A 25,680-nucleotide genomic window follows, 5' to 3' on the forward strand; every position below is an offset into this window, starting at 1 on the left:
CTCAGGCAAGTCCTGCCCCCAAAACTCCACCTCAGAGTCTGCTTCCAGAGTCTAGCCTAGGTAGCCTGCCATCATTTGTTTGAGATCTGAAGCTCCACTTCACATTAAGTCTCAGATCTGCCCATTTCTCTCCATCTCCGCAGCCACCACTCTTATCCAAGCCGCTGCCCCTCTGTCGTGGTCATCTGCCTGCTATCACAGCCACTACCTGTCCCTCCTCCCTCCCCCATCACATTCCACACCCCACACAGCAGCCCTACAGAATTAGAACAGCCCTTGTTACTTTGCTCATGGTCTATTTCCTCCATTAGAATGCAAGCCTAAGGAGGGCAGGGACCGTTTTTCGCGGTTGAACTTCTTCACCACTGTATCCCTGGAATAGAGTAAATGTCACTAAGTGCTTGCTGAATCCATTAATAGATTAAAGCACCAACCGCCCACAGATAACCGGAAGACCCCATAAGCTACTCAAGTACGACAAATTAAGATTGGAAACTAGACTTTGTGCTTTCTTCCCCAGAATGAATGATACGAAGTCCACAATGTTGTTTGTATATCGGGATTTTCTTCTGGAAACTTCCTTTAAACACCTAGGATTTTAGATGACTATTGGAAAATGTCAGAGAAAAAGAAGAAACTTGGGCCTCTGAGTCACTTCGATCCTAGTATCCAATTGTCATATCTTTTCTTTTTTATAACAGTTATATTCCAACAAAATAAGTTATAATAGTCATATCTCATTCTTTCAATGACTAGCAAAATTAGTGGTATATTTCTTGGGTGGGATGGAGGTATCATTTATGGATAGATCTAATAGAAAACTCTTTGGGAAGACATGTGAGTCTCCTCTTACATAATTCTAGAAATTTTAACCTACCTATTGTGGGTTTATTTAAAATGTAGTGTATCTTCATAGCAGCACTTTCAACAATAGCCAAATCATGGAAAGAGCCTAAATGTCCATCAATTGATGAATGGATCAAGAAGATGTGGTTTATATACACAATGGAGTATTACATGGCAATGAGAAAGAATGAAATCTGACCATTTGTAGCAACATGGATGGAACTCGAGGGTGTCATGCTAAGCGAAATCAGTCAGGCGGAGAAGGACAGATACCATATGTTTTCACTCATATGTGGAACAGAAGAAACTTAACAGAGGACTATAGGGGAGGGGAAGGGGAAAAATAGTTAAGGAGAGGGAGAGAGGCAAACCATAAGAGACTCTTAAATACTGAGAACAAACTGAGGGTTGATGGGGGTGGGGGAGAGGGAGAAATGGGCAATGGGCATGGAGGAGGGCATTTGTTTGGGATGAGCCCTGGGTGTTGTATGGAAACCAAGTTGACAATAAACTATAATAAAAAATAATAATAAAATAAAATGGAGTGTATCTGTATAATGTAACTTGCCAAGAACTTGAGACATGAAAACCTTTTAATTCATTTTTACTGATGACTTCCTTTTTGGAAACATGTCAATCTCAAGTGCAGAGATTAGTCAGGAATGGGGCCCACACTCCCTGAACTAGTCATTCCTGAAGCAGGATTCAGGAAAGGACAGTTTTGTGATACAAGTACAATTTTGGAATGACTATTATTAAGGAAGAAAAAAATGCTCTCTGGGTAGTTAGGATGATTCAGACTCCAAAAGTATCACATGATTTATAAGTAGTAATTTGCCAGCCTTGACTTCCTCAGGAGGGAAAAATCCTTGAGGAGATATATATATGCAACATATATATGTAACATAACATATAATTATATTATTATATATTATAATTATATATATAATGTATAAAAGCTAAAAAGCATATGACATCACTATCTACTTAAAAGCAAAAATTAGAGATCATGAGAAAAAAAAACTAAAACCCATTTACTGACCAGGCAATCTTACGTGAGACACAGAGAATAAAATCCTACCCTGTGTATTTGGAGGAATCCACTGTGCACAGAGCATCTTCCTCCAGGTATTACAGCAAGTTACAAAGTAATAAAAATAGAAATACACATCCTGGTGTCACATGGACCTAGTTATTCCTGCTGAGGTGCCAACATCAGATAAAAAAATCCATTGAAATTTATTAGACCCAATACCCGAGGAAGAAATTGAAAATGTTTTCAGAGAATTGGCTGTATACATGGGCTTTAACGCCAAGGAGTCATGCTTCCCACACTCTCACACTCTCAAAGGACAATTAATTCCAGTGCAATATACAGCGCTCTGGCAGATAAAATAGAACTACCTGATTTATTCTGTCACATAACTGATAACAAACCCTGATGTGACTAAGCCCCAAAATTAAAAATATGAAAACAGCATTTCTTCCAGAGAGCCTTTTGGTTTTATTAGCCAAATTAAGTATGCATGTGTCCTCTGACTCAGAAATTCACAGCTGATGGGGCGCCTGGGTAGCTCAGTTGGTTAAGCATCCAACCTCGGCTCAGGTCATGATCTCACGTTCATGGGTTCAAGCCTCGTGGCAGGCTCTGTGCTGACAGCTCAGAGCCTGGAGCCTGCTTCAGATTCTGTGTCTCCCTCTCTCTCTGCCCCTCTTCCTCTCATGCTCTGTTTCTGCCTCAATAATCAATAAACATTAAAAATTTAAAAAAAAAGAAATTCACAGCTGAGCCGGGGACATTCCCACCAGGTCCATGAGAAGACAGTGTAGGTCACTGCAGCATAGTGGTGACAGGAGCTGGGGGTCTTGGGCCTGCATCACTGGGAGAATGAATGGGAAAATGTGTGAGCATAACGGATTATTATTTTGCAACGAGTAGAAGCAATGATTTGGACATACTTACAGCAGCTTAGGTTGACCTTAAAAACATAGTGCTCAGTGAAAAATTCAGGAAACAGAATAAAACAACATCACTTAAATAAAAAATATATTACACAAGGCTATAATGCACAGTTTTCAAAAACACGAAATAGAAAGAGATATACACAGGGCACCCGCGGGGCTCAGTCACTTGAGCTGGTTTTAGCTCAGGTCATGATCTCGCAGATTGTGAGTTCAAGCCCCAGGTTGGACAGTGCACATGTAGTGTGGAGCCTGCTTCAGATTCTCTCTCTTTCCTTTTCTCTCTGTTTCTCCCCTCCTGTGCTCGCTCTCTCTCGCTCTCTCTCTCTCTCTCTGTCTCAAAATAAAAAGAAATAAGCTATAAAAAAATAAATATACACATCTAAAGTGTAACTTACTGGAGACAATAGGACTAAGATATATGATAAAGAAAGTACATAAGTGCAGGGCTACCTTCTGATTTCCACAGGCCCTCGGCCCTTTTGCATTTGTGGCTCCTTTTCCCCATAAGAAAATGAAAAATCATATTTTTAGGGGCACCTGTATGGCTCAGTCAGTTAAGGATCCAACTTCAGCTCAGGTCATGATCTCCTGGTTCGTGGGTTTGAGCCCTGCGTCAGGCTCTGTGTTGACAGCTCAGAGCTTGGAGCCTGGTTCAGGTTCCGTGTCTCCCCCCTCTCTGTTTCTCCCCCGCTTACATTCTGTCTCTGTTGCTCAAAAATGAATAAATGTGAATAAATAAATAAGTCAGATTTTTAATGACAAGCCCTAAAGCACCAGGCTTCCTGTGCCCGATGATAAATTGGCTCCAGATAAATGAATAGCTGAATTAGAGAGGGGCCTTGTATGAACCAGGAATAATTATGTGCTACAAACTGAAGAGTATGATTCATTCGGTCCTCTGCACCTAAGGTCCAAAAACGCTTCCCTAGTTTGGGGCAGGAATTGGAATTAAACTACGGACTCACTATCATAGGATTGCCCTGTGAAGTCCTAGAACTCAAGGGCTCTAGAGGGAAAATTCTGTAACCATTCACTGCGCAGTGATTAGAAAAACAGGAAATTTAGAATTGAACAGACTGTGGCTACATGGGATCTCCATAGGTAGCACAACAGGCCTGAACTTCTGATGAGAAAGCCTAAGGTTCAGTGGCACCTTCTCTGAATTAAAGAGTGAACAACATGTTACAGGTCAGCTGAGGGAGAGACTGGAGGGAAGGGGTCAGTAAAATCTCAATACTAAGGAGCAGTACTGAGTGGGAAAGCCCCAAGCCTATAGTACTACTACACGTTGGCCTAAACGCAGGAAGAAGAGAAAATGGCTGAAGCCCAACCTCAAAAAGAAAAAAAAAAACCCTTCTCAAAAAACGTAGCTCCTTAAGGTGAGAGCCTAATGCCCTAGGATATTACTAACACTTAACACTTAAGAAAAAAAAAGAAGGCTTCCCCAAAAAGTGCTCCATCTGGGAAATGCTGAGTTAAACAATGTAAAGCCGAGTTTCTTGTCATATGATCTATCATAACCTTTACTCTACACTAGAATATGAACTGTGAATCTCCAAAGGAGTGGGCACAGAGACTGGTAGGTTGCATTCCCCAGAGCAATTTGACAAGAATCCTTCTGGTCTAATGGTGGAGGCCCTGACAGCTGAGAGCTCCCCAGGAAGCATGTCCACATCACGTCTGTCCCTAGTTCAGGCAGGCAAATTCACTCACAAAGTCTGAACCCACAGCCTGGGCTGCCACTTGAAAGCAGGGGGTGGGTATGGCTCCTTTAGCCTCCACGTTGCAAGGACAATCCCATGTGACCATGTTCGGCACAAGAGCTAGGCTGCAATATAGCTTGATTCATACTTTCAGAACACTTCGAGATACGGTATGTAGGCTTTTATTTACTCTATTGCATGAGTCCCTCAAATATTAGGGGCAGTCCTGGCCTGATGGTTTTTCTTAGAAAGATGATCCTATTGTGACACACCAAAACATGCCTTGCATAATCAAAATCATAAGCATTCCATCTCCCAAGATCCTTCTCGGGGTGCCGGTCAGCCCCCATGGTGCCTGGGCAGGCCAGCTTTGGGTATGCACTGCTTTGTGGACTTAGGACCATCACAGAATGTGAGTTCTGGGCCCTCCACCTCTGAAGTTCCCTTCTTTTCTGCCCTAGCCCAAGATCCTGCTTTCAGGGAGAAACACACACACACACACACACACACACACACACAACCATATATACACAGCCATCTAGGGACACATACAATACATACAGAGACATACACATACACATACACACAGATGTATATACATGGATACACATGTAGACAAACATAGATACACATAGAGACACACATATGCACCCACATAAACACAAAGACATACATACACACACAAACATACCAACACACGGCCACACAGAAGGACACAGACATACACACACAGAGACAAACACACACAGATATAACCAGTTTATAGTTATGAATCCTATCTTTAATAAAAATCCAAGATCTTGGTTGAGTGGTAACATTCAAGAATTCCCAATGGAGGGGAAAGAAAGGGAGAGGGAAGGAGGCAAACCATGAGAGACTCTTGCATACTGAGAACAAACTGAGGGCTGAAGAGGGAGGGGGAAGGTGGTGGTAATGGAGGAAGACACTTGTGGGGAAGAGCACTGGGTGTTTTATGGCAACCAACTTGACAATAAACCATTAAAAAAAAAGAATTCCCATTGGGGACCAGAATTTCCCTAAATACTCTTCCTCAGGCACTGCGCTGATTATTCTCCACATGGCCCTCCAAATTCACCCCCTGCCCTTTTCTCTCTTTTTTTTAGTTTACTTATTTATTTTGAGAGAGAGAAAGAAAGCATGAGTTGTGGAGGGGCGGGGGGGGGGGGGGGAGAGAAAATCCCAAGCAGACTCCCCACTACCAGGGCAGAGCCCAATGTGGCCCGAACTCACGACCCGGTGAGATCGTGATCCGAGCTGAGATGGAGAGCTAGACGCTTAACCGGCTGAGGCACCGAGGCGCCCCCGCTGCCCTTTCCTGCCTTGCGCTGTGTTCCAGGAGGCTGCCCCCTAGGGACTTCCCCACAGGGCTTCCTTGCCCATTCAGGCCTTCAGCTTTCGAGAAAAGTGTGCATGGAGGGATGAGGGAGGAGAGGACACTCAAATATCCGTGCACTGGAGGAAGCCCCAAAGTGCAGCTTTCACAGAGAAGGCACATTTATGTCTACACTCTGGGTAGTGCTGCAAAGAGAAGTGCTTCTTTGTGTCACCAGACACTGCAGGGAAGATTAGACCTCTCACCCTACCCATTTACGAACGTCTGATGAAAAGAGATGGAATTATCTGGGTTGAGCTGGGAACAACTCAACCTGGACTGGGTTTTTTGATATTTCATACATGCTTTTATTTGAGATTGAATAACCCAGCTGTTGAGAAATGTACTAATGTGAGGCCATGATGGGATTATGTTCTTGATGCCGTAGGGCCAGACCATTTTCTCCCATACAATTGCCACAGTAAGAAATGAGCATTTCCAACTCTTAATCATTCGTGCAGTAGAATAACCATCTGCAGCAAGTAGGCTAAAGGCAGAAGTGAGGAAGAAGCTCGAGTTCTCTCTGGGGATGGGAGACAGTTGGCACAAAACATGAAGCCTTTAGAACCTCCAGGAGAGAGTAAGCTGCCCAGAGTAGGGAGACCTGGGGTTAGGCAGGGACACCGAGTACTACTAGGGAAACTGAGTCTTTCTCTGCTATATTGTACATTCCTTTCATTATTATCAAATTGCCAGGAAACTATCCTTAAAATAGAGGCATAAGGAATGAAGAGACAGGAGTGTCAGCAAAGTTCCTTTCGCCTGCTCATAGGGGCGATGATATCATCAGTGAGCAATAGAAGGCCACCTTGACTGACAGAAGAGACCCCCGTGAGGGTCAGCCACAGACAAGGTCACAGCGGGAAAAACAGGTGACGAAGCATGCGACGTACATCCTGAGGATGACTCAGAAATCACTAAGGGACAGGCTGCGAGGGACTAATCTCCAGTAACAATTATGTGAGTTACAGGAAGGATAGATCAATTCAGATCACTGAGAGAGACACATGGGTTATACCTAATCCTGAGCTACTCATTCAGTTTTGGAAATGAAACTTCAAAAACATCACTTTTGATCATATATGATGGTCTTTCATCCAGAGCACACATAGTACAATTCTTAAATAGGTGGGTGAGTGTTTAAAAATTCTGTTCCTCTATTTGAAAAATGGGACAGCTTTATACTCCCAAAAGCCAACTTGCCTGGAAGCTATAAAAAGAAACAATCTTTTCAAAATGTCTCTACCAACTCTCTCATGATCCTGAGACATTAAAATAATCAAATAAGGTTGTACAGCACCTGATCAATGACCTTGCTCATAATACTCCTTCCAAAGTGCACTCCGGCTTGCAGCGAATGACAGCCATGAATCACATGAACCACACAGAAGACTGGGCAAGGGGTAATTATATCAGGTAATAAAGGTGAGAAATAGCCAGCCATTAGAACTGGGAAGCTATTTTTATACAAAGTACCGCCTAAAAGTACAGGATCAGGGTGACATATTCAGGATGGAGACATCTATCCAGGAGCAAAAAAAGTAGGAAAATCTGATCCCAAAGTTAAGTGTTTCGACCACATAAAGCCAAGGAGGACTTAATACTCAAAGCCAGACCTGGTGTGGGACAGCCACACCACGAAGAGCAACTGGCTGGGTGTCCCTAGCAAGTCACTTAGCCTCTCTGGCATTCAGTGTCAGCTGCAAAAGATGAAGTTAGAACAAGTACTCTCCAAGTTCTTTTCTAGCTCCCAATTTCTCTTTGTAATTGATACAGAATTCATTCAATACTTGGGAGACAAAATCAACCCAGAAATTGGCGTCAGCTCTGACTTAAACGAAGCTTATGGTCCGCAGTTTTGGTACTTGGTGTCCATCAAGTATATAGATATAGTTATGAGACACAGTCCTGAAAATTCTGATTCTGTGCTTTTGCAGTGGGCATCAGGTGGTGGTGTATTTCACAAATTTCTGGGCAGATTCTGATATGCTCTGAAATTTGAGAACTACTCATTCTGCAAAGTCAGCAGTTTTGGGAAGGCATGACGACCCATTATAGGAAGGGGCTGAAAAGAAAAGCAATGTTTACTGAAAACTTGCTTTATGCCAATATTGACAACATGTTATCTCATTTAATCTTCTTAATGGTCTTCAATTCAGGAAGAAAGGACATCTTTGCTTAGGAAGAGAAATCAACCCCAGTTGAAAGTAAGAAAATAATGGGGCATCTGGATGGCTCAGTTGGTTAAGTGTCTGACTTCAGCTCAGGTCATGATCTCACAGCTTGTGAGTTTGAACTCTGCACCAGGCTCTGTACTAATAGCTCAGAGCCTGGGGCATGGAGCCTGCTTTCTGATTCTGTATTTTCCTCTCCCTCTTTGTCTCCCTCTCTCTCTCTGCCCCTCCCCTGCTGATGCTCTGTCTCTCCTGTCTCAAAAATAAATAAACAATAAAAAATCAAAGAAAAAGAAAAGTAAGGCAGTAAAGAATCCTAGATAACCCCGATAAACTAATTTCCCTTATTGGCTCTTGGCCAGTTAAATAAATGATGAAGCTAATTGTATGCATTCTTTGTACATTTTCTTTTGAAGTACGGCGATAAATAAAAGGAGAAATAAATTTCATAAATTCAACATAGTTGCATAAATATAGCATACTCACTTTATAAGTAAACTAATTGAAACAGCAAAAAAAAAAATCAAGGAGAATTAAGATCTTCCTTGGGTACATAAAACTTGTCAAGCCATAATTTAAGTGTATATTTCATCTTGCATATGCCAACCAGCACTGCAGACAAAGATATTCTCAGCTGCAATAGAAATGAAGGTCTCTTAGACTTCACACTTTATGCACACAAACTATTTAATGATGTTTGGGTTTCTCCTCTTAGATATGCCAAGTGCAGAGGAAGACTAATAAAAAGCTTTAAACCCCAGGTTGCTTGGATACATTATCCATTTATTTTAGAGTACAAATCTCCATTCTTGCTCAGGCTGAGATGAATTATCATTACTAAGAACTCTTTAGAAATACAGTCTGTTCTCAAAGTACTTTCCTCAAAATATTTATGCAAATAGCACTGTTCTAGAAAGGCTCTATGTTCTTTGTTCCTACTAACTTGGGATGGGGTACACAGAGTCCTATGACTTAGCATTTAGTGAGGCATTTACACCCTACTGGTAGTTCATCCAGCAGAAAAGAGAAATGCACAGATGTTTTGAAACTTCAGAGTGAAAATAGAATTTGGATCTTGTAAGGCTAGGGTGAAGTGAATGGAATTTTTTTCCAATATTTCTTTTTACTATCCCTTCAGATCTAAAGTCATTTTGTCCGGAAACATAAAGATTGAATTATAATTAGCTTAGTTTGCTTACCAAATTATCATGTGTGATGTCTTCTATTTTAAAGGAAATTTATTTAGATGGTTTCAAATACATGACTTGGGTGTTCTTTTCAGCATTCCAAATTGTTCCTACAGGGGGAGCCATCTATTGCCAAGCTGAAAGAAATCCAGCACCTTCCAATTTTGCTAAAAGCAGGCCGAAGTCTACAGAGGAGGAGAAAGGAAAGAAGCATTTTAGAGCATTTACTATATGCAGGTGCTCTACATAGGTGATCTCATAGACGATCTCAGAATCTCGGAGAGGTGGGAGTGTTGGCCCATTGTACAGCTGAGGACGGTGGGACTAGAAAAGTCTAGCAGGTGACTCAGCCAGTAAGTGGTAGAACTGGGGTGGAGCTCGGTCTACGGGACTCCACAGACCCTGCTTCCATCTTACATCACTCAATGACAGTCAGAAGCCATTAGCCACCAGGGGGCTGCAGAGAGAGTTGGCCACTACCCTCACGCATTGCCTGAGGAATGGAAATGCCATTGATCCTTTTCTGCCTCCCCTGCCTCAATGGCACCGGTGAAAAAAACTTGTTGGGGGGCCAAAAAAAGAAGCAGGTTCTGAAGTTCACCCTTGACTGCATCCACCCTGTAGAAGACGGAATCATGGATGCTGCCAATTTGGAACAACTTTATAGGGAAAGAATCAAAGTGAATGGAAAAGCTGAGAATCTTGGCGAAGCAGTTGTATATGTTGAAAAGTGCAAGAGCAAGATCACCTTAACTCCTGAGATGACTTTTTCTAAAAAGTAATTGAGGCATCTCACACACACACACACACACACACACACACACACAAATATTTGAATAATCAACATGCTTGGTTGCACGTAGTTACTAACAAGAAAGAGAGTTACCAAATACATTAACCACATTAACCACAATGAAGAAGAGGAAGGAGACCGGATTAAAACTTGTTTACCTGAAATGTTTTGTATGAGTTCTTGAATAAATGTGGGAACAAAAACAAAACCCAAAAAAATCCCACTAGCCCATCACCATGTATCATCGAGTTCCTAACATGTGATTCTGATTCTGTAGTTCTTTTTTTTTTTAATGTTTATTTTATTTATTTTGAGGGAGAGAGAGTGCACACACAGGAGGGCCAGAGAGAGAGAATTCCAACCAGACTCTGCACTGTCAGCACAGAGCCTGAAGCAGGGCTCAATTTCACCAACTGTGAGATCATGGCCTGAGCTAAAATCAGGTCAGATGCTCAATCAACTGAGTGACCCAGGCACCCCCAATTCTAGAATTCTTTAATACAAAGGGCTCATTAGTGCAAGACAGTTTTCCTGCACAAAGAGGGGTAGCTTATTAGCCAAACAGCTCAGGGCAGTGTCACCAAGGTAGCCTCACTCAGCCAAAGATGAGAGCTGTCACCAGCCCAGCTCCTGCCGGCAGTCAGGGGCCACCTGTTGCATTAAGAAATGCCAGGACTAGGAAAAGCATAGTAATGTGGTTCCAGGAAAGTGATTCTAGTTTCCGACTCTACTATCTGAAAGTGTAACCTCCCTCCTGATGTCAGGAGTGGGCCCATGACACACACCTGGCCACCCATAACCCCATTTCCCTAGACACAATGAGAGATCCAGGAGTGGGCAACAACCCAAGTAGAGCCAGAGACTTTCCTGAGTCTGAGTTGTCTGTAACGGGAAAGAGAAGTTCCAAGTTGGGAGGCTGTGGCATTTTGGCTGCCAGGAACCACCTTCCCTATCATGAACCTGAGGAGAAAGCATGTCTGCAAAATGAGATCAAATACGAGAAACAGAGTGAGGGAACAAGACAGTTCTGGAGGTGTCTGTCCTGGGAACAGACACTGGTGGGTGCAAGCGCCTCCTCCAGTCCTGTGTCCTAACCCAGAACTCTCTCAGGTATGTGAACCAATATATTCTTTTCCGCTTTTTAACCAATTGGAATGGTTTTCTGTCCCCTGGACTTGATGCAGCTTTGATTAATGCCTCTGATTACCTTTCCCAGGGACTGAAATTCCTTTGGTTTACAGCCGTGTCCTTGGCCTGGTTTAGTTTACAACTTCCCCGAAGAACTTGAACATGAACTATATTGCCATGCATATATCCATCTCTTAAATGACTCAGCAGTATAAATCACCCCGAAGAAACAGTGGCGCTGAATTCCAGTTAAAATATTTAGGGATACTGATGACACGGGATAGCGATGGCATGCACACACCACAGACAGGGGTGATTGATTGTCTGTCTGCGGAGGTGGCTAAATCCCAGATATGGGATGACAAACGAGGGCCTCTGTGGTGCCAGCTGCTTCTATTTCAGTGTGGAATCTGTCCTCATGGAATTCCAGCCTTCTTATCTGGCTTCACTTTTAAAAGGGCACATTTGTATATGCTGTTACAGAATGTGTGCTGATTACTGGCTTTCCCTACGCCTTTATGCCAGGGTTTCTCAGCAGTGGTGCTACTGACCTTCTGGGCCGGGTGACTCTTTGTTTGGGGAGCTGTCCTGTAGTCCACATGCACGCACTAGCTGCCAGCTACACCTTCCTCCATTTGTGACAATCAAAGGGGCGCCTGGGTGGCTCAGTCGGTTGGGCCTTCGACTTGGCTCACGTCATGATCTCACATTCATGGGTTCGAGCCCCACATTGGGCTCTGTACTGACAGCTTAGAGCCTGGAGCCTGTTTAGGATTCTGTGTCTCTCTCTCTCTGCCCCTCCCCCCTCATGCTCTCTCTCTCTCTCTCTCTCTCTCTCTCTCTCTCTCTCTCTCTCTGTGTCTCAAAAATAAATTTTAAAAAACATTAAAAAATTTTTTTAAATGTGTTCAGGCATTGCCAAGTAGTCCCTGAGGGATAAAATTGCCCCCAGTTGAGAACCACTGGCTCAGAGAGATCACCAAGTTTGAACATTTGGTCTTTGAAAGATACTTTTTTTTTAATCATTGTCCTGAAAAAGCACATGCTAGGTCACTATATATATGTATGTGTATATATATGTATATAAATATATATGTCTATAAACTCCCAAGTAATTGAGAATATTTCTCTAGTAATGGCTAGATTTAGGCCATTATTTCGGGTGAGTTTCTGTAACGCATTTGTACATTTAACCTTGCAGAGATATACGCATGGACATTTTTCGGAGCTTTCATTCCACAGTCGTCTGATTGGACTAATCCGTATTCATAATTGTCTCCGTCACAATGATTGTAGTTTATAACAAAGATTTCAGTCAAGGTCTGATTCCAGCACACAACTTTTTTCCAACCTGGAACCCTGTGCCCCCGAATTTATTCCTATGTGGTCCGGCATTGAAGCCAGCACTCAAGATGAACTTATTCTCTAGTAAGGTTGCCAGATTTAGCAAATAAAAATGTGGACACCCAGTTTAATTTGAATTTCACACAGCAACATATAATCTTTTTTTTATATAGTTTATTTATTTTGATAGAGAGAGAGAGAGTGCATGCGTGCACAAGTCAGGTAGGGGCCGAGAGACAGGGAGAGAGAATTCCAAGCAGGCTTCATGCTGTCAGTGCAAAACTCAACACAGGGTTGAACCCACAAATCACAAGACCATGACCTGAGCCAAAATCAAGAGTCAGATGCATAACTGACTGAGCCACCCATTTGCCCCTATGATGCGTCATCTTTTAGCGTAAGTATCTTCCAATTGTTGCTAAACATCATCCAATACATGGGACAGCCCTGACAACAAAGAATTATATCGTTTATAAATTGCATGAGACATGCCTACATTTGATCTGGCCACCTTACATCTCTATCCGCTGTTTTGAGTCTGCTGATTTGTGCTGTTTTTACTAGAGTCTCTTCCTACCTAATGCTTGGGACCATAAGGACGTTCCTTTGTCCAGGGATGCCCTTGTCAGATCTGAGTTCCTCAGGGTTTCAGCCAGGGTCCAACCAGGAAATCAGAAATCAATTTTAATGTAGAGAAGTGACTCAACAGATGATGTAAGAAGCTTGAAAAACAATCAGAAAATCATGAAGTAACTCACAGATTAGCAAAAGGGTAACATTTATTCCCACCCCTAGCCTGGAGGGACAATAGAAGGGGACGGATTTACTGGGGCCAAGGTCTGAGGTCATCTGGCAGACCTGACCTTGAAGAAGGCTGATGCAGCAGAAGCAGGAGATAGAGATACAGTGCCTGTCTACACCTAAGGAGAAAAGGAGAGAGAAAAATACACTGGCTTCTCCCACCAATCCGTTTCCTATCAGTGCCTCCCATTGGCCAAACCCAGCCAGCAACTATCTAGGACACCTGAGAACTGCAGCCCGTCTAAAACAATCTAGCTCACTTGACCCTGATCCTCAAGATCCCTTCTCTTCTCAGGGGTGGGCCGTCTCTTCTAGCTCCAAAGTGCCCAGGAGAGGTGGAATCGTCCTGTGTTTGGGATTCAGATGAAGTCTTGGCAGCCACAGCCCCGTTCACTCACTAGTGCCTACTCCAAATTTAGTAGTGAGAAATTGTGAACTGGTTTTTAGAAAATTCTGGGGCACCTGAGTAGCTCAGTCGGTTGAGTGTTCGCCTGTGGCTCAGATTATGATCTCACCACTTGTGGGTTTGAGCCCCGCATCGGAAGCTGTGCTGACAGCACAGAGCCTGGAGCCTCCTTCCGGTTCTGTGTCTTCCTCTCTCTCTGCCCCTACCCCCCTCACACGCTGTGACTCTCTATCTCAAAAATAAGTAAACATTAAAAAAACTTTTTTAGAAAATTCTGATTGTGTCCACTAAGTCACCTACTGAGTTTTCCTGGGAAGAGTCACACGCTTGCTGTTGTCAGCGCTATTCATTCCAGTTCTGCTCTTCCTGTATGTCAGTCCCCACAGCTCTTCACAGATGCTGGAGCTCTCCACTGTGCCAGCACCACACACCCCACCTCCTCAGAAATCAAGTGTGACCATGTGACTTATGCTGGCCAATGAAACACAAGCAGAAGTCTAGGTGTGCTGCTTCCGGTTGAAGTTGTAAGAGCAAAAGCACATCATTCACCACTTCTTCGTTTTCCACCTTAGGGCCATCCATTCACAGGATGGAACAAAGACCCTTGTACTGGTTCCCTATTGCTTCTGTAACAAATTGCCAGAAGCAAATTGCCTTAAAACAAGACAAATTTATCATCTTACAGGTGGGGAGGTCAGAGTCCAAAATCAGTCTCATTGGACTGAAGTCAGGGTGTTGAGAGTCGGTTCCTTCTAGAGGATTCAAGGGAACACCCATCTCCCTTATTCTGTAGGGTCTAGCAGCTGCCTGCCCTCCTTGACTTGTGGTTCTCCCTCACATCACTCCACCTACCTCCTTCCATGGCCACATCTCCTGCTATGGCCTTTGATCTGCTTGCCTCTATTTTGGGGACCCTTGTGATTACATTGGGCCCACATGGTTTATCCAAGATGATCTCCCCTCTCAGGAACCCTAACTTAATCACACCAGCAAAGAGCCTTTTGCCATGTAAGGTAACATATTCACAGGTTATGGGGACTACGATGTGGAGATCATTGGAGACTGTTAGTCCGTCTACCAGAGTCCTTGAGAGATTTCAGTGAGCAGAACCCCACCTGCCAGCCAGCGCTAGACACATAGTATGAGTGAAAAATAAACATTTATGGCATCGAGTCACTAAGATTTAGAGGCCTGTCTGTTACTGGTGCACAGTTTAGCCGACATTTGCATCTTGTTTCTTTTCTGTCTCTTTCTATTTTTGCAAAATTTAAAAATAACTTAGAGTATTAAATATGGCTATTCTCTACACAAAGTACACTTTTAAATAGTGTGCCACTGGGGAGCCTGAGTTGGTTAAGTGTCCAACTCTTGATCTCAGCTCAGGTCTTGATATCAGGGCCATGAGTTCTAGGCCCACATTGGGCTCTGTGCTGGGCGTGAAGCCTACTTAAAAGATAAAATAATAAAGTAAAATAAAATAAGAATAGAATAGAATAAAATAAAATAAAATAGTATACCATAAATAATCTATGAACAAACCAAAGAGATGTGTTGTTCCTGTTGTTCCTAACTTTAGATCTGTAAAGTAGACTTAAAAATAAATACTGCATGCATTCAACACCTTAAAGCCTTTTCTGCATCTGTAAAATCTTCACATATTCCCTTTGTTACAAAAAATTAACAGATTAGCAATGTAGATTTACTTAGATGTTGACCTGGGTGAAAGTGAGAAAGAAAACAACTCACTGAAAGATTATTAAACGTAGTGTTGCTTTTCCTAGAAGTTGGGGGAGGGGAGGAGTCTCACCGTTGAAATGAAAACACCAAATTTCTAAAGTAAAATCCTTCTCTGAATTTCTGTAATTATGTCATAGGTCATAAAAAGTAGAGTGACAAATGTCTAACAATCCTGAAACCTGAAATGCAGAGGCTGAGCTGCACCAGCAGCACCAGCAGCACCCACACCTCTTCCTCATACGTCAGATGGACATGTGGGCACCTCAGTTTCAGTCCCAAGCCGTGGCCACCAGCATTTTGGTCATGCCCTCTACTCAGTAAGAAGCCTTCAGTACATGCCTCCAACATGTGTACTTACCAGTGTTATGAGAGTTACAATAAATGCACACACAAAAAAGAAAATAAAAAGATCAGGTAAAAGTGAAATTAATAACATTTTTAAATGCCTTGCTAATCACAATGGCATCAGACTACCCAAGTTAATATTTTAAGACACAAAATGCTTTTAAGGAAAGAATCCTCATTAGTGATAGTAGACACAAATCCTATTGTAAACTTCTTGATAATTTTGAGTATTTTTGCCTGACTTTTTTTAGAACTAATTTGACTGCATTAAAAAAAAATTTTTTTAACGTTTGTTTATTGAGAGACAGAGAGAGACAGAGAGTGAGCGGGGAGGGGCAGAGAGAAGGAGACACAGAATCTGAAGCAGGCTCCAGGCTCTGAGCTGCCAGCAAGGAGCCCAACGTGGGGCTCAAACTCACGAATGACAAGATCATAAGTCGGCCAAAGTCGGCCGCTTAACTGATTGAACCACCCAGGCACCTCTGACTGCATTATTTTTAACTTAAAAATTTTTTATCTTTATATTTATTTTGAGAGAGAGAGAGAGAGAGTGAGCGCGCACAAGCCGGGAGAAAGAGAGAGGGAGAACCCAAACAGGCACCATGCTGTCAGCACCGAGCCCGACATGGGGCCAGATCCCATGACCCTGGGATCATGACCTGAGCCAAAATCAAGGGTCAGATGCTTAACCGACTGAGCCACCCAAGCGCCCCTATTTTTACCTTTTAATGTGGATGGCCAAGAGTTTGCTTTAGGAGTAAGAGTGTCGGTTTTGTCATTTTTGTTGTTTGTTTGCTTGCACTGGTGTTATTGTTTTCACTTCAATCTATAGTTCCCTTGCAGGAAATGCCTTTTAAGTCATTTGTCTATTTTACGAGAGTTAATGTAATTAAAACCAAGGACTAATCAAAAAATGTCTATGCATCAATCTGTGCTGAAAAAAAATGCAAGAGTGAGAAAACCACCTTCAACCTTTCTGTGTTCTGGAACTCGCAGTCGTCTCTCCTCAGAGAGGATACAACCAGGACACAAGACCATCTGACATTTGGATAAGGTGAGGTTGCCCACGTCAATCCATCTGTTTACTATTATAATACTTCTGGGATGCATATGCCATACTCTGCAGAACTACAATACAACCCCCCCCATGGATGGCGATACTTTCTAAGACCCCAATGGGTGCTTAAAACCACAGGCAGTACTGACCCCTATATTTACTCTATTTTTCCTATTCATACATACAATAAAGCTTGATTTATGAATTCAATACCACAAGAGATTAACAATAACTACAAATAAAATAGAACAATTATAACAATATGCCATAATCAACATTACGTGAACACGTCCTCTCTTTCCCAAGATATCTTATCGTGCTATACTCTCCTTTCTTCTTGATGTGAGAGGATAAAATGCCTATGTGAAGAGACGAAGTGAGGTGAATGACATAGGCATTGTGACTTAGCATTAGGCTACTACTGACAATGTATCATAAGGAGGATCATCTGCTCTGGTCTGCGGTTGACTGTGAGCAACTGGAACCACAAAAAGTGAAAACCTCAGAGAAGGCGGGAATACTGTATAAATAATTGAAATGCAAGTTTCTCAAAAGGCCTTTACAAGAACAATGGATTCCGGTCCGTGGCAGAAGATCTATAATCTATTCATTTAGCATTGCTATCATAAGACAGATTACAAAGAAATTGAAGCCCAAAGAGGCTGCATGACTTTCCCCTAATTCCACAGGTGGCTCTTGGCAATTAGGACCAGAAACCAGAGCCTCTGTGCCTCAGGCCAACATGCTTCCCATTACACCACAAGATTATGAATGAGTAAAGTTAGCAATTTTACTGACTGAGCTAAGTCTTGCTGGCCGGCCTTCAGCGTTCGCTATATGATGAGGGAGAAACACTCAGGCCAAAACAAGGAGAAGAAGCCAGGAGGTGATAGGTTCAGCCCTTTAGATGCAAGATTTTTGGCTCTTTGCAAGATATGAGGGAGAAAAGTTTGTCTTTCCATTGTGTCTCCAGCCCCCAGTTACTGTCTGTCTCACTAACAAGGATATTTTTAAAAAATATTTATTTATTTATTTAAGAAAGAGAGAGAGTGAGAGTGCACAGAGGGACAGATAGTGAGACAGAGAATCCCAAGGAGGTTCCATGCTGTCAGCATGGAGCCTGACGCGTGGCTCAAATTCACCAACCATGAGATCATGACTGCAGCCCAAACCAAGAGTTGGGCTCAAACCGAGATGCTCCAACTACTGAGCCACCCAGGCGCCCCTCACTGACAAGGATCTTTAGGTTGACTCACTAAGATTCTCCTGGAAAGAGCTATTTTGTGCCTCCCTACCAAATACTCAAGGACATTGTATTCAATGTCATATTGATTATATTGCTACATATTGATTATATTCAAGGACAGCCATCCAGAAACGTGTCTGGTGTGGCAATATTTAAAGAATGATAAACTGTCCCTGGAAATGTAATAAGATAAAGACAATTAGATTTCTCTCCCGTACCAGTGACATTCAATTAGGAAAGCAAGACTACCATGTGTATTGTAGGATAGATGAGTTATTATAGTGTTAGACCTCAACACAATATGAGGAGGAGCTGAGGAAGAAAAGTCTCCAAAAGTACCAGAGAAAAGTCCTCACCAGCCCTGGGGCTGGTGGAAAGTCAGAACTTGTCAAGGCTTGGTGAATCCCCCTGCTGGAGGGGAGCCACAAAGAAGGCTGGTGTGGAAGCATCTGGAAGGCTGTTGGCTCTTTGTGGCTTCCACCTCTGTGAGCTCACAGCAAAGCATCTCACGGTGCCATCTGGAATCACTGCTAATCAGTAGGGCCAACAGTTACGAAGAAGAGTAGGAAAATCATGAGCAAAGTGGAACCCGCGGGGGCCTCTGCAGTAGGTCCCTACCTATTTCTATTGACTTCCAAAATGTAACGGCTGCTGCTTCATTTCTGCCTCTTAAATATCATACAAATGTCCCTTGTGGCTACCGGGACTCTGAACCATACAAGGTATTCCTGTATGTGGATATCGGGAAAGTGCAGTTCCTATTTAGCTAAGCTAATATTGTACAAAGCCAGCACAGCTCCTCTCGGAGACAAATACTGTGTGGCTGGAAGCAGCCGTCTTATAAGCTGCTCAGGGTAGAATCTAAGACACCCAAGTCTCTAGCTCCAGTTACAGCTCATGATAACTGTGCCACCTTCTAAGAATGTGAGGCTGTCTGCCTGCCAGGCTATTGCTTTGTGGGTGGAATATTCCAGTTTGGAACCAGGTCTGAAGCGTGGAGGTGAGGCAGTGGGATGCCTCTTACTTGCTCCACCTCTTAGCTGCCATTGCCTACTGTAGGGTTTGGCTTCCCTAGAAATAAACATGGGACCAGGTTTGGAGAGAAATCTATAACAGCTGTTAAAATTGTAGATGTGGAGCACCTGGGTGGCTCAGTCAGTTGAGCATCTGACCCTTGATTTCAGCTCAGGTCACAATCTCACAGTTCATGGGTTTGAGCCTGAGGGGAGCTCTGTGCTGATAGAGCAGAGCCTGCTTGGGATTCTCTCTCCTCAGCCTCACCGACTGAGCCACCCAGGGGTCCCTCCTCCAACACATAATTGAACCATCAGATTCACCTGTCTTCCAAAGATGGCTTCAAGGAAATTTTCTTGGGTCTGGGGTGTCCTCAGCTCACCTCTCTACCTATGAGAAGTTAGCAGCCTTAGAATTCCCTCCAACAGTTTAGGACAGAGATAGCTTACCTCCAATGAAGTTCTCTGCCTGGAAACAGGGTCTCACCACAAGCTTCTGTTCCTCCCAGAAAGGCCCATGAAGCAGAGCGGGGGAGGTTTCAGGCTGACCCCTGCATCCTTTCCCAGGCTCATCTGCAAAAGGAGAGGGTCATTCCCAAGGCCTCCTGGAGGGCTGGTATTTGCACTTGCTACCCCATCTGGAGAAAAGGCTCATGCAAGGAAGAGCCTCCACCTGATAGGAATCTCTCATTCTCTCATCAGCCCATGCTAGTCCAGAACCCACAGCCAGGGAGAACCAGGCAGAATCAGGATAATTCTCTAAAGCAATATCAAGGGTCTATCAAAAGTCAGAACCAAGAATATGTAGAAGCGCCATGCTGCCCTCACTGGGCAGGTTTTCAGAAGCACGAGGATAGAAGGGGAAAAGGGGGCACCTGGCTGGCTCTGTTGGAAGAACGTTTGACTCTTCATCTCAGGGTGTGAGTTCAAGCCCCACATCGGGTGTGAAGATGACATAAATACATAAACTAAAGAAAATAGAAGTGATAAGACTGTATGTAGCCTCAGAATGCCTGAATTTGGTTCCTGGACTGGAGGCAAGTGGACTCTTACTGCATTCAGGTTCCAATCTTTGGGAACTATGATACAAAAGACCTACAAGTCCCCTAGAAAAAGTGACTTCATCTCCGATTGCCCTCCTGGAGTGACATCTCTGAGTCCTGCCTAGATGCCCTTCCCTCGGCTAACGCACCACCTTTCAGCTGCTTTGAGCAGCTCATGGCCGCCCCTTGTCCTGAGAACTGCCCATGGCCAATGGGAGCCACCTGCTATGATCTGAATGTTTATGTCCTCTCAAATCCATATGTTGAAATTCTAACCATCACTGTGATCTTATTAGTGAGTGGGGCCCTCAGAGGGAATTAGGTCATGAGGTGGAGGCATCGTGAATAGGATTAGTGCTTTCAAAGAGAACCCAGAGTTCCCTGGCCCCTTTTACCACGTGGAGATACAATGAGGAGTCCATATCCCAGAAGAGGGCCCTCGCCCAACCATACTGGCACCCTGATCTTGGACATCTAGCCTCCAGAACTATGACAGATTTCTGTTGTTTATAAGCTACCCAGTCTGTGGTTTTAATAGAGCAGCCCAAAGGGACAAAACCACCACCTGACCTGGCAGCCCGCTGCCAATGACTCACTGATACAAGGACACCAAAGTCCAGCCCACTTGTCCCAAGGTGGAGGCCACACTCTGTACATGCAATCCGCACTTCGGAGCTCCCCAGGGGCCAGGCCACACCTGCTGAGGCCACATCATTGCATGATTCCCTCACCTGCTTTCTTCTGCTTTCCTCTCTTCCTTTTCTCAAGTTTTATGAACCTCATTTTGCTGATGAGGAAACTGAGATACAGAGAGGTTAAGAACTTTCCCAGAGGGCATACAGCTTGTAAGTGATGGACCCTTGACCCCAGGCTGTTTGATTACAGACACTCAGCCACTACACTATATTATTATACTGATTCACATATTTACATTATTTACTTATTTATTTTGGTTATTGTGTACCTCTTCCCACTAAAATATAAGTTCCTGGAAGATATGGATGTTTGTTCTGTTCACAGTTCACAGCTGTGTCCCCTAAAACCCACAGAAGTCTGGATACTTTACTAGGCTCTCAAATATTTATTAAAATACATAGCTCCTATGACTTCAAGCCCTTCTTTCTGGATTTAAGGGGGAAAAATTATAGTAAGGGTAGACTTGTTTGAATTTCACCCAACACCCTCAGTCATGTAATCAGATCCTTCCCATCTTGACCCTGCTCTGTAACAAGTTGTATGTAATATATTTAAGACACATGGTGATTGTTTCAATACTTGGCTTCCATTTTAGAACCACAAGTACCAGGCAGCTGTGTAATTATTAACGAAGACAATAATCTCTGGCATTCTGAACGCCGATTTTGCAATGAGGCTGTCAAGGCCTTACCAGAGACAATCGAGGCCAGGAAAAGACCTATATGAATCTAGGTGGAAAGTTCATGGCCAACATCATTTGTTATTGCAGTCTAGTACTGCTTGTTATGACTTCAGGGCACCTCCCAAAATATTCTCCTCAATGGTACCTCATCTGATTTCTGAACCACTTGGGAAATAGACCAAAAAAAAAAAAAAGACACAAGAAAATCAAAATATCATGCTTACTGCTAAGAAAGCTGAGATTGCAGAATGTGTGGCTTGGATTTAAGAGCCAATATTTTCCTAATACTAACTCCCTGAACTAGGCAGACTGACCCATGGATGACTGCAGACCTCCCAGGGCAGGGCCTTGCCCCTCTACACCTTTGGCACGAAGGAACAGAGCAGGGTGCACCTTTTTCGGCAGGTCCACCAGCTGCCAAGAGGACTGCAAAAAGGAGGGCTGGCTTCTCTACCCAGATTCTCCTTCTAAACCCACCAATTAGATAAGTCACTGCATCTCCCCAAGGGAAGAGTGACTGAGAGCGCAGGGAGACGCCAGGAGTGTCACGTGATGGCTATCCCTCCCAATGCAAGGGAACATAAGAGTGGGAAATAACAGTATACCTGCAACAGTACTATCCTATGGGCTGCCTATTCTCGAAGGGACTGCCATTACATTTCTGCATTAATTACTTGGTGTTACAGAATATGTAATCACCTCCTACAGCTACCATGTTGCTACTTAGTTATCCTTGCTAAAACTGGATTTAAATCCTAGAGTCTTGCGGCCCAAAGTGAAACTTCAAAGTTAATCCAAACTACTGCTCTCCTTTTTACAGATAATGAAACTGAGGTCCATAAACGTGAAATATTTTACCCTTTAACAGAAATGTAGACACGTCACCCGGAGCCAGCACTAGAACCTATTTTTTGTCTCAATCCACAGGCCTTATCTATCCAACGGCCTGTTTTTCAGCTTGTCATCAAATTATCTCTAGGAACAAGAAAGAGAGGAAAAAGAACCCCTCCACCAATAATAAGAAACAAAACTATAATATACATGTCTATTTGACAAGCAAGACTATACAGTGGAGGAGCGAAAATGAGGTGTTCAAGAGGTGATTTCTCTAAATGATGGAGGATGAGGGCTTCATCGACTTTCACTGTGCCTTTCATGATTTGATACCCCCCACTGACATTTTTCATGTATCCAAGTCCATGGTGCTATGGTTAGCTATCTCTCTCTGTTCAAGGAGCCTTTGCTTTTTCCTTTCACAAAATTTAACAGAACTAGATAGATTTTTATGTGAATATAAGCTCAGTATCCTAATGATGTCTGATTTAAATTATTTATGCACAGCTCAAACCTCCTAGGCATTGTTTTTTTTAAAAATCCTACATTACTATGAATCATATGAGCTCCTTCTCAATGAATAGTAAAAGAAACAAGTGCTATCTTCAGAAACTTCAAAGAGACGGACATCTTATTTCAAGATTCCTTCACTTCTTATAATGCAATATGTATATATTAAGGCTGTAAAATAGGGCTTGATATAAGGATAAGTCATCGTGCTTGAAAATAAAGACTGTATTCAACATCATATTTATAGTATAAAACTAGCAATGATTTAAAAAATTTTTTTTAATGTTTATTTATTTTTGAGTGAAAGAGAGACTGAGTGAGAGCAGGGGTAGGGCCGAGAGAGAGGGAGACACAGAATCCGAAGCAGCTCCAGGCTCTGAGCTGTCAGCACAGAGCCCAACACGGGGCTAAAACTCACAAACCGTGAGATCATGACTGAGCTGAAGTCAGACGCCTAACTGACTGAGCCACCCAGGCGCCCCTAGCAATGATTTTTTAAATTTGATATATCCATAATTACTGCTGAGGGTATCTAATTTATTTATCTCAATGCTTAATATGAAAAGCTAATGCTGTATTCTAAATTATAGAAAGTTCAGGTAGGTACAGAAACTATCTATGGAGAAATATCAGCTGTTTTAAAATTCCTGATTGAGAACTACTCGCCCATGTAACGTAATGAGCAGCAGGCTTGAGCCATGAATTGTGGGATGGATGTGCATATGGTAATGATGTTTGGGCCCTCCCCTCCCCCGTGCTTCTGTGTCCTTGCTCCCCAAGTACAGGCCACTACAGACATTGTTATACACCACAGCACAAGGGTAATTTGGTTGCTAAGGGAGTTCAAGTCTTACCTGATTAAGTATTGGCTCACCAGCAAATTCAGGTCACTGTATTGTGGAAATGCACTGTATGGAAATTGTTAAAATCAGATATCTGTAACAGAGAGAATCTATTGGCCTGGCAGTCCTGAATCAGAAAAGGTATTGCTCGTGATTATAAAGTTCGCCTAGAATGAGAAAAAATGCTGTTGGGCCTCACCATGGTTCACCGTCCTCAAAATATTTGTTGAGACTTTTCTCCATGTGGTGTAAGGAAGTAGTCGAAAGATGGGTCCCCAGGAATATGAGCCCCTGTGACTACTAACAGCATACCAGAAACCCCCAGAAACTGTGCTGATTGTAGCAGTTAATGCCAACCCAGCATCTTCTAGGGTTATGCTCCTCAGTAGCAAAAATGATAATGGTAATAATAATAGCTAACAGTTATTTAGCAATTACTTTGTGCTATGAACTGTTTGAATGGGCTTGCATGTATCTAATTGATTTAACCTCACAATTTACTCTATGTGGTAAGTTTACTAATATACCTATATTACAGTTGGGGAAACTGAGATACAGAGCGATGATGTATGTTGGCCAACATCACACAGGTACTAAATGGCAAAACATGCTCCAGATAACCTTGCACTTTCCCTACCCAAGTACACGTGTACTGTCTCTGACCCGTGTACCTGTAACAAAGCAGACTTTCAGCTTACTGGGTAAAGTAATAAAGATCTAATGTGAGGGGCACCTGGGTGGCTCAGTCAGTTGAGAGACTGACTTCAGCTCAGGTCATGGTCACACAGTTTGTGGGTTGGAGCCCTGCTTCAGGCTCTGTGCTGACAGCCCAGAGCCTGGAGCCTACTTTGGATTCGGTGCCCCTCTCTTTTCTGCCCCTCCCCGATTCATGCTCTGTCTTTCTCTTTCAAAAGTAAATAAACATTAAAATTAAAAAAAAATAAAGATCTAATGTGAGATCTTCCAGATCAGTTTAGTTCTTCCAGATTTTATTCTTTTTTTTTTTTAATGTTTATTTGTTTTTAAAAGAGAGAGAGGGCGCGAGCAGGGGAGGGGCAGAGAGACAGGGAGACGGAGGAATCAAAACAGGCTCTGTGCTAACAGCATACAGCCTGATGCGGGCTCGTACCCACAAACTGTGAAACCATGACCTGAGGTGAAGTCAGACACTCAACCAACTGAGACACCCAAGAGCCCCCAGATTTTATTCTCTTATGCTCATATTATTTTTTATGCCAAAGTATTTTCCTTGAAAATAATAGGTTTTTTTAAAAAGTAATTAACTTTAAATTGCAGATATCCTGATGTTTTGCCCCTAAATATTTCAGTATGCAACTCAAAAAAATGAGGATATCCTACATAACCAAAATAAATATTATGCCTAACATGTCACAATAGTCATCATCTTAATGAGTTTTAATATCATTTATGACCCAAGCCACATTCCAATTTCCATAATTGTTCCCCAAGTACATTTTTAGGTGTTAAAAACTGTACACCTTAAGCTTTAATCTAGGACCACATTGCACAGATGCATGGGTCCCTTCCATTTCTTGTTTTATTATTAAATTTATTGTCAAGTGGTTTCCATATAACACCCAGTGCTCTTCCCCACAAGTGCCCTCCTCCATGACCATCACCCCCTTCCTCCTATCCCCCTCCCCCTTCAAGCCCTCAGTTTGTTTTCAGTATTCAAAAGTCTCTCATAATTTGCCTCCCTCCCTCTCCCTAACTCTTTTTCCCCCTTCCCCTCCCTATGGTCCTCTGTTAAGTTTCTCCTGTTAGACCTATGAATGAAAACATATAGTATCTGTCCTTCTCTGCCTGACTTATTTCACTTAGCATGACACCCTCGAGGTCTATCCACTTTGCTACAAATGGCCAGATTTCATTCTTTCTCATTGCCATGTAGTATTGCATTGTGTGTGTGTGTGT

General features: G+C 42.9%; 1 long non-coding RNA gene across 2 annotated transcripts in view; it reads right to left on the reverse strand.

Annotated features, from left to right (window-relative positions):
* Window positions 1-3,103: 3,103 nt before the first annotated feature.
* The window catches only part of LOC115285578, a 31,927-nt gene continuing 9,350 nt past the window's right edge, over window positions 3,104-25,680 (reverse strand). Inside the window, exons 2-5 of one of the 2 annotated variants that reach the window (XR_003905596.1) lie at window positions 23,758-23,839; window positions 19,589-19,711; window positions 9,281-9,453; window positions 3,104-3,141 (exon numbers count right to left, since the gene is read on the reverse strand). This is a non-coding gene — a long non-coding RNA (uncharacterized LOC115285578). Of the gene's footprint in view, window positions 3,142-8,629; window positions 8,716-9,280; window positions 9,454-19,588; window positions 19,712-23,757; window positions 23,840-25,680 lie in introns of those variants that run through there. The other variant, XR_003905593.1, reaches the window with a different exon arrangement.

Source organism: Suricata suricatta, chromosome 1 (assembly GCF_006229205.1).
Source record: "Suricata suricatta isolate VVHF042 chromosome 1, meerkat_22Aug2017_6uvM2_HiC, whole genome shotgun sequence".
Taxonomy (NCBI): Eukaryota; Metazoa; Chordata; class Mammalia; order Carnivora; family Herpestidae; genus Suricata; species Suricata suricatta.